This window comes from Rhipicephalus sanguineus, chromosome 8 (assembly GCF_013339695.2).
Source record: "Rhipicephalus sanguineus isolate Rsan-2018 chromosome 8, BIME_Rsan_1.4, whole genome shotgun sequence".
NCBI lineage: Eukaryota > Metazoa > Arthropoda > Arachnida > Ixodida > Ixodidae > Rhipicephalus > Rhipicephalus sanguineus.
The window spans coordinates 119861542-119871493 of record NC_051183.1 but is presented as its reverse complement, the minus strand read 5'-3'; positions in this window follow the sequence as shown (position 1 = coordinate 119871493).

The following is a 9952-nucleotide window of genomic DNA, read 5'->3' as shown; positions in this document are numbered from 1 at the left end:
ATATACATACATACATACACACATACATACACACATATATAGATATATATATATATTTTTTGCATATACTTCCATTTTCACATTTCTGGTTCTTTCTTTTCTTTTATTTCTTTTTTTTTCTTTTGCATCGGTCTGTTTTTTTTTGTTTTTTTTTTCTTTTTCTCTCTCAATGATTTCTCTTGTTTTTTTTTCTTTTGTTTTCCTTTCACTTCTTTTGTTTTGTTTTGTTTTATCTTTTCCTCTTTTGTCTTTTTTTTTCTTTTTTTTTTTGTAATGCAAACTTTTTTTCTTCTCTTTTCTTTTTTTTTCACTTCTATTCTTTTCTTTTTTGGTGCTTTTTTTTTCTACATTCATTTGTCGCTCACTTTCTCTTTTTTTTTTCCTTTCGTTTTCTTTTCTTTCTTTCTTTTTTTTCTTTTTTTTTCTTTTTCCAAATTCATTTGGCGAATTGCAGTTTGAATGTTCCTGAGCATAGACAACCATTTGAAATAATATTATTTTCGTTTTCTTGAAGAGAGTGTTAGAAGTCAGAGGGAGCGTTTGCTTTCGGTCGCTTTTTTTTTTTTCCTCAATCCAATATAGTTTCCTCTCCTTACAGCTCTCACCTTTTTTTTTTTTTTTCATGGTGAAAAAGTTTTCGTTTTTGTGTTCTGTTATTTATAATTTTCTTTTATTGCCTTTATAGTCTCCTAAATGTTTTAGGGCTGTATTATAGTTTGACCTAATTGTTCTTTGTTCGTAAAGGTTTTCGAAGTAGCTCTGATTTGCCCACCGGTGGGTCCTGGGGGTCTTATAGAGCTGATTTGACACCACGTTTTATTCTTATTTTGAACTTCTCCTTGTGCACCGATTGAACAGCGCCAGGAGAGGGTTGCCCACCTCGCATCTCCAGGGGGTCATGTTTCCTCCGTGGTTTTTGGTATTTGCAAGATTTCGCATTTGCTCGAGGTTGCCCAGCTCCATTGCACCAAATACGGCGGTCGGAGGGGCTTTTATGCGCCCACCTTGTATCCAGGGGGTCTAAGTTCCTCAGAGCTAAGGAGGAATGGGGTGGCAGGAGTGTTTGTTCGAGGTTGCGCTGCTCCGAATGCACCGAAGTTACGGTGTTTGTTCGGAGAGGCTTAAGAGCCGCCCTGTTGTTCAGGGGGTCCGGTTTCCTCTGAGAATTTGTAGGTCAGTTGTGTAGATTTTTAGTTTTGTATTTTTATAGGACCGTTTTGTGATATTCTACAAGCGACGCACTGCCGCTCCCGGCAAATAGGCGTGCCGCCGCTCTGGGACTCGCGAGCACCGCCTTCCGGTCAGTCAGCCGCGCGGCCCGAGCGACAAGGCGTGTTAGGTTACGTTTTCTTTCTCACGAAGGGCGCTGCGCATGGACCGCACCTTCGCGAACAGGAGCCGTTTTGGAAATAAAAATAAAAATGGAAGCAGTTCGTACGCAGCAGCCGAGCGGTGTGATTCTTGCCACGGAATGCCACGCAAATCCGTAGCGTCATGCGTTTGACACAGATAATTCGAACATTTCTTCTTTTCTCCCATTAGGATGAGTCGACATGGATTGAGATTGTTGCTTGCTCTATATTTTTCCCCTACTCGCTCCGCTCCCTCTTCCTTCTAGGCATGATTTCAGTGTTAACAACTATTCTTTATTTTTGTATTTTTATTATTATTACATTATTATTATTATTATTATTATTATTATTATTATTATTATTATTATTATTATTATTATTATTATTATTATTATTATTATTCGGCCAGAATGCTTTGGTTGGCTTTTTTGACTATCTCCTCTATAATTTTCATTTGTTCTTTGTCTTTAATTATTTCTGGTTTATGCTTGTCAATGCTCTGTTTGTAATATTTCTGTAGTTTTTCTCTTTCATTTTTAGTAATTGAACATGAGGTCAGATAATGATCAAACGAAGATGCCGCTTGTCCGCACTTGCATTCCTCGTCTTCGATGATGCCGAATCTTCTTAGGTAGTAAGGGAACCGTCCGTGTGCTGAGACCGCTTGCGTTTCCCAATGTCCCAGTGGAAAATGGGCCGGTAGGATGTTCACATTTTTTACCCATTCGTAGCAATATGTTCTCTTGCCCATTTCATGCCATTCCGAGTTCCATCTGTCACTGTATTTTTCTCTAAGTTTCTTTCTGATAAATTTTGATGTGATTGGCACCTCAACATTCTCTCCACTCGTGCATGCTTTTTTAGCTAATTCATCTGCTATTTCGTTCCCTGTTATTCCTTTATGAGCTTGAACGTATGTTAGGGATATATTGTAGGTTGGCAGTGATAATATATTCTGTTTGATAGAGTACACGAAGTAATTCTTATTATGGGCATTTTCTAAACCTTTTAAGACAGATAGACTGTCAGTTAGAATTTGATAAGATTTGGAACAATCCATGCTTTTAATTTTTCCTAATGCTTCTCTGATTGCGATTGCTTCTGCTTCGAAGTTGCTGGAGTAGTTTGGTAGTTTAAATACCTTGGTCTCTAGTATAATGCCATTTTTGTCGATGACCACATAACTGGCTCCGCATTTGCCATTTTGTTCTGATCCATCGGTATATATGTTAATATCAGCACGGATTGGATTTTTATTATGTTTGATTGATTTTAGATTCGCAGGATGGATTGCCCATAAGTCGGGGGATGGAGCTATGTCGTTTTTAGTGAATTGTTTTCCATTCCATTCAAATATTTTTTTGTCATCTTTAATTAGGTAAAGCTCATTTTCTTTTTCTATTGTTAAGTGAATTGGTGGAACTTTTGTTATGACATTTAGTGCCGTGTTTGGTATTGTTCTGTATCCTTTACATATTTTAATTAAAGGTTGCCGTTGTATACTTCTTAATTTCCTTATTATGTGACTTTTATTAGAGTACCATATTGGTGACGCATAGACAATTGCTCTTTCAATACCTCTGATGTAAATATCTCTTAGTTGTTTGGTTGACATGCCCCAACTGTTGCCTGTGAATTTAGCTAATCCTATTGTAAATTTTTGTATCTTATCTTTAATGTTGTTAAGATGAGTCAAAAAAGAAAACTTACTGTCAAAGGTTACTCCCAAGATCTTTATTTCGCTGGATTTTTTTATATTATTGTTCCCCAATTTGATTATGGGTGGTCTATTCTGGTAATCCTTTCCTAATATTAGGTATTTACACTTACTGTGAGAAAATGTTAGTTTGTTTTCCTCACTCCACTCTTGTACTAATCTAAGTGCTTGATTACTCCTACTTTCCATTTGTGCCCTGGTTTGAGCTGTTATCACTAATGTTATATCATCTGCGAAAGCCTGGATTTTTGTTCCAAACGGCATTTCTGTGTTTAGTATTTTGGCCACTATGATATTCCAAAATATCGGGCTCAGTGGTGAACCTTGTGGTGTACCTCCAGTTAATTGGAATTCAATGTTTTGTGATGGTAGTTCATATGTTATGCTTCTTCCATGAAGTAAGTGTTTAATAACCTTTATGATATATGTCGGCATTTTCAATTGCATAAGTTCAGTTAAGATTCCACTTGAATCTACGCTTCCAAAAGCGTTTTTTATGTCTAGGGATATAATAGCTACTTTAAGTTTGTCTAATTTTGCTTTTTCCACTGTAGTTTTTAGTGTCTGTAATGCGTGCACTGCTGATGTTCCATCGGTAAATCCGTATTGATTCTGTGGAATAAGTCTGTTAATGTGCAAATGATGGTAGATTCTTTGATACAGTAGTTTTTCATAGATCTTGCCGAATATAGAGTTGATTGCAATTGGTCTAAGGTTACTTGGATCTGTTTGTCCTTTATTGCTTTGCTTAGGAATTAAAATTATTTTTGATTTTCTCCATGCCCTCGGAAAATAGTTTAATTTGAGTGCTGTATTTAATATAAAATGAAATATCTTTTTATGTTTGATATATAGTGTCTGTAGAAATGATGTTGTAAGGTTGTCTGGCCCCGGTGCTGTTCTCTTACGTAAACCTTTAATTACGTTATTTATCTCCTCTTCAGAGAATGGTTGTACCTCATCCTGGATTTCGTTATTTAAGCTTTGGCTCAATGCTATTCCCACCTTTGTATTTGCGTCTACGATCTGTTCATTACGTTGTTCTCTTGTGGTTTTGTATAGTGCTTTTATGATTTCTGTTGCTGTTTCTTCTATATTTGTTGTTAGGTTTCCGTCGGCTTTCATAACTGGATTTAATACTATCGCCTTTTTAACCTTGTTTGTAGCAATTTTATATGCCAAGTTGAAAGGGTTTTTCTTTCTAATTTCGGCACAATATTCTTTCCAAGAAAGGTCCTTGCTTTCATTAATATTTTTCTGATAAGTTGCAAATGCTTCGTAGTATTGCTTCTTGTATATCTCTCGCTGGATTTCGTCTCTTGCTTTCTGAAATCTCCTTCTGCGAGCCCTAACTTTTTTGCGTTCTATCTCCAACTGTGGTGTCCACCACGGTTTGGCTATTTTCTCCAAATTACTTTGTTTTACTGTTTTCGAATATTTGTTTTTTAGTTTGTCTATTTTTTTGTATATCTGATCAATTAAGTCGTCTAGTTGGTCTGAGCTTTCTATGTCTTGTTCAACTATTTCATCAAACCACCTGTCTTGTCCTAGTTCTTGTAATAATTTAAATTCCCCTGTTTTAGTAAGCCTTTTCTGTCTGTTTTCTTTTCTGTTAAATATTTTTAGTTGTATATATTTATGATCAGATTCACTGGGTACATCTAGGACTTCCCAATGTTCTATGTGGGGTAGAATTGACTGAGTTGTCAATGTTATATCTATCCAACTGCGACCGTTTTTGGTTTCAAATGTGGGAATGATTCCATCGTTAATTATATTTAGATTATTTGAATTGATAAATTCAAGCAATTCCCTGCCTCTTGCATCGGTTATTTGTCCACCCCATAGAGTATTTTTGGCATTAAAATCTCCTGCTATAATTATATGTTCATTAGCGTTTGACTGTATATATTTTTCAATTGTTGAGATTGTGCTTTCCAGTGCGCCTTTAGGGGGGATATAGCAGTTCATAATGGTGACTTTCGAACTATACCATTTTATTTTAATTATATTAATTGTCTGCGATATGTGGACTGGAAAGGCTTCAATTTGTTTGTCGTGAACTATGACTGCAGTTTTAGGTGAATCCTCTGTGGCTAATATTCTATCTTTGAGTGAGAAACCAATTATTTTATTCTTTAACGTGTAGGGTTCCTGTAACAATGTTATGTTTTGTTTAAATTCTAATAAGTTGTTTGTTAGTGTTTTAGTAGCCTTGATTGAGCGACCTAGATTGACTTGAACGATTTTAAGCTGTTCTGTGTGGTCAGCCATTTCACTGGTGCTCGTCATCAAGTTTGTTTGGATTAGATAGAAGTCATTTCAGATTAGGTAAACCTAAACGTAATTGGTTTAATAAATTGAGTGATTATGCTACAAGGTAAAATAAAGTAGGGTAACTAAATAAACCTGCTTGATTCAAGAATGAAGTGATTGAGTTATGAAGTAAGCTAAAATAAAATAGTTGTCTGAACCTACTCGGTTACTCGGTTTCTGCGATGAAATTGGTTAGTTTTAGCGATAGGGGTAAATGTACTTAAGTTAGATGTTTCACTCTAGAAGAGTCTATTGATACTAGAAGGGGTTGTTCTAGTTGAATCCAATCTCCTTTCGTTTCTTCTGATATCGTTCTTCAAACGTGGGGCATGGCCCGTCCCACATCGAGTGATTCACCTCATCCTTCCCGGCATCGACGCACAGGGGGCATCTCTTTTGCTTTTCTTTACATTCTTTATAATAATGCTCCCCTGAACATTCTGTGCATCTTGCACCCTTTGAGAAGCATTTCTCCTCCTTGTGCCCTACTCTTGTACAGAATGTACACTTGGGTAGGTACACGTTCTCCACTGCTCTACACTTGGACCATCCTATATATAGGCTTCCTCTTTGGACTACCTCATTGGCTAGTCTAAGGTTCGCGATGCGAAGAGTAATGTGGGAACCGAATTTCTTCTCTGATCTCCAGACAACCTTTATGTCGTTCACTGATCCCTCTAGTCCATTCTGTTCAAGGAGAATCTTTGGTATGTCCGCCGATTCCACATTTTTGTCGACTGAGATAAGTCTGATCTCTGGTTGTGGTCCTTCTACTAGTTTGGTGTCGTAGTGCATTGTCTCATGATGCTCTTGCAGCCTGTCTTTCAATTTTTGTATGGCCGCAGCAGGGGCAGCGGTAACCGCTATGCCTCCTTTAATCTGCCTGAGGCCAACCTCTTTTAGTCCGAGAGCAGCCGGGTCAAAATGCTTAACTAGGTTTGTTTTCACCTTTCCCGAGATGCCTTCTTCTTGCTCATGATCAGGAGACCTGACTAGAAGGATTGCCTTTCTCTCAAGGCTCGTTTCTTCCGTTCGTTGCTCCTGATATTCTTCGTTTGAGTTCGATTTTGTCACCTCTGCGAATGTGCGCGTCACATTAGGTTTAATGTTTGTCAGTTCCTTGATTCTGCCTTCGAGATGTGCGTTTTTTTCTACGACCTGTAGGGCAATAGCCTTCATTTTCTGGAACTCGTCCAGCATGTTTTTTAGATCCTGTGCAGCTTCCGGTGCCTTTTGCTGTGTCACTAAAAGATGGTCAATGAAGTCTCTGTCGCACTGGAGAATTACACTCATTCTGAGATCTCTCACGATCTCGGCTTTTTCACACTCCTCTCCGTGTACATTATCTTTTCCTTCTGTTGGGTCAGCTCTAAAATCGCTATCTTTTCCTGTTTCTGCACGCGATTGCATCTTGGGCTGACTGCCAAAGCATGAATCAATGTCAGGCGTATCTTGACTTAGGTCCGTGCAGTCGTCCCACCAATCAGGAGTAGCTGCCTTCTTCTCTGTGTTCTGCGTCCCTTCTGTGATTCGAAAGCCTTGTCCAGTCCCGGCTTTGCTCTTTCGGCATGCGGCGGAGCTCTGATTGCACGCTTGTTCTTTGTTTTCTCTCTTCTTTCCTTCATTGTTCCGGTCCTTTGCGGAACTTTTCTTGGCTTTAACTTGTCCTGTCATTGTTTGGGATTGACTGCCTACTAACCGAACCCGCCCGACGTTTCTGACCGATCAGTGTAACAGCGGATTTCCCCCACCCCCTTTTTTTCTTTTTTTTTTAGAGGGAGATACGTTACGGTTGCGTGCAGTAAAGAAGGCTCTCGGATCAGTTGCGTGCAGTATGTATTCCTTTGGTAGTAATAATTGTAATTTTTTTCCCCCTAAATTCCAAAGGAAACACAGAAATACAGTTTGAGATGGGTTAACCCCTTCCTATACCTTCCATCTATCGTAACAGTTTTCTTCTAGAGTCAAGATTACATGTGATGTTTCTAGATTCAGATTTGGTGTTGAACCGGTTCTATATGGCTGCCCTTGCTAACGATCTTTCCGTTGATTTTTCAGTCGCTTGCTACATCATTAATCCGGCGAAATACTTCACGAAAATACCGTGTCTTATAAAATCAAGGTCGGAGAATCGAATGAGAGGGTTTGTTTTCGCCGATGTCGCTTAGGTTTCTTTGATTGAGGGGGATTTGTTTCTCTACCAAGCCATGTGACTCCTATGGGGCAAATACATGTAAAACTTCAAACGCCTGTAACTCCTCTTCTAAAGTACTTAGAAAAATGCGAATTTTGGATTCGCGTTCCTTTCAGAATTTCATGGGAGGAGTACGAAATGTCGATGCTTGCAACTTGGAGTAAATATTTTTTAAAATTTATTGAACTTCAACTCTATTGGCGCTAATAGATGATTTGTTTACATTTTCAAATCTATAGCTTCTGAGAAACTAACACAAAATAACACTCCGACCTTAGTGAAATCGTGATCGTGAACACTTCACGAATCGATTGATACTATGTTTGCCTGGTTATCAACGAGATTTCCCAATATAAAAGTCGAAAAACGAGGAGCTCACTCACCCGCTGCAGCCCGTGGATCCACCGCCGATCCGCTCCGAATGGTTTGTACTCGCATACAATGTACTGTGGTATGCGGGTATGTGCCACACGTGAATAAGAAATGCGAACAGCGCGGCATTAACGCGCTCGGCTGTCGGCGTTTATTTTATGCGAAGCATTCCTTGGGGAACTTCTGCTACCTTGAACATATCTATCTATCTATCTATCTATCTATCTATCTATCTATCTATCTATCTATCTATCTATCTATCTATCTATCTATCTATCTATCTATCTATCTATCTATCTATCTATCTATCTATACCACGACGCACTGCTCCATCTGAACCGTTCCCTTAGCAGCGCGGCACTTCAGTTAATGCAGGCAACAACGACAGTGATGCGTTCATATTCACCTAAGACGACCCGAAGGCGAAAGTCATCTTTTTTTTTTCTTCTGAGCCGATGTTATATGGAGCCTGCATGAACGACCAATCATGCAAGCTCCTAGATGTATTTATCCTGCCCCGCCACCCTCCGAAAGCTTTGTGCACCTAGCGTGCTCCGCACTGCCTCCAGGATCGGAGGCACCTCACCTGGTTTTGCACTGCCTCCGTGATCAGCCCACCTTTGACCAAGCTGTAATGTCATGTGATGACGTTGTAGACTAATGCCACAGGAGCGAAAGAACGAAACAGCGGAACCAGATTCGACGCCAGCAGCAAACACGAGCCGTGGCTTCACGTGGCAATGCGACCGCTTCTTTATTTTCAACTCTTGAGGCCGCACGCCCTCCGGGTTTGATTGATGCCCAACGGAGGGCGCTACAACGGCATTACGTGGCGTTACGTAACATGACGTCGCACCAGAATTTGTGACGTCAAATGACGTCGAAAATTTGTGCGATCTGTGACGTCTTCACGTGATGATGGTTTTTTGTACCACTTGTCCACGACACCACCGACGACACGGGATGCCGACGGTGCAATTTTATGTTTAGCCAGGCAAGAAGGCGCTCACCTTAACCGTTAGTGTCCCATGTGCTGTACAATTGTGCAAACAAAATTGTTTTGGCATATATGCAATACAAGCACATAAAAAAGCGGAAATCCGCAGAAAATTTGGAAATCATAGGTTTAATTATGCAAGAAAATGAGTGTCCACATATGTGGACAGTAGGAACACTGGTTACAATAGGTGAAACCGTTCGAAGAGGTTTGTGGGCCCATCTTCATCAATGCACAGGTAGAGTTGGCATTTTTTTGCACTGCATGCGTGTCTTCCGTTTACATTATGACATTTTGCAGCGTTGAGCATTTTGCTGTGCGAGTTTTATGGGCATGTGATTGATACAGTCATACCGTACTGCGCCAGGAATATCCGAGGCCCTGTTGGAGAGTCTAGTGCAGCCAAATACCCTCTGCTCTTCAATATTTTCTATGGCTTGCTCGGCCTTCATCAAACCTAATGCGATTTGAAGCTTGTAGTGAGCCAGCTGCATGGGTGAACCTTTTGTGGCACGATAGAGCAGCCAGCTGTTGACGACGGCTAGATCAAGTGGAATGTTACCCTTTTGCACCACTTCTTCGTCTACAGGGCGTTTCTGTAGACTGCGAGAAACTGGTCTGCCCTATCTACGCCACCCATACTTTGATTGTACACTTTCACAATGATAGGCCTCTGGACTTCAACAAATGACTTCTGCTTTCGGTCATATCTCCGGCAGGACCCGACAGGGTGCACACTATGTTTGTTTGACCCAAGTGTAACAGTTCGATTGTCGTACCACTGACAAATCAGAAGGTCGTTTTCTTTTTCCCGGCGAAAATCAAATGGGCCACAAACATTATTTGCAATGGACAGCGGCCAGACCTCCCGCTTCTGAGAGTTGAAGTGCAGCCCAACTCACGCCGCTTCATTTCAGCGAGGAGTTCGGCAGACGCGAAAAAGTTGTCACAGAACACTTCTTTTCCTGTGCAGCCTTCTGTCAAACGGACAACTATCTTCCCAC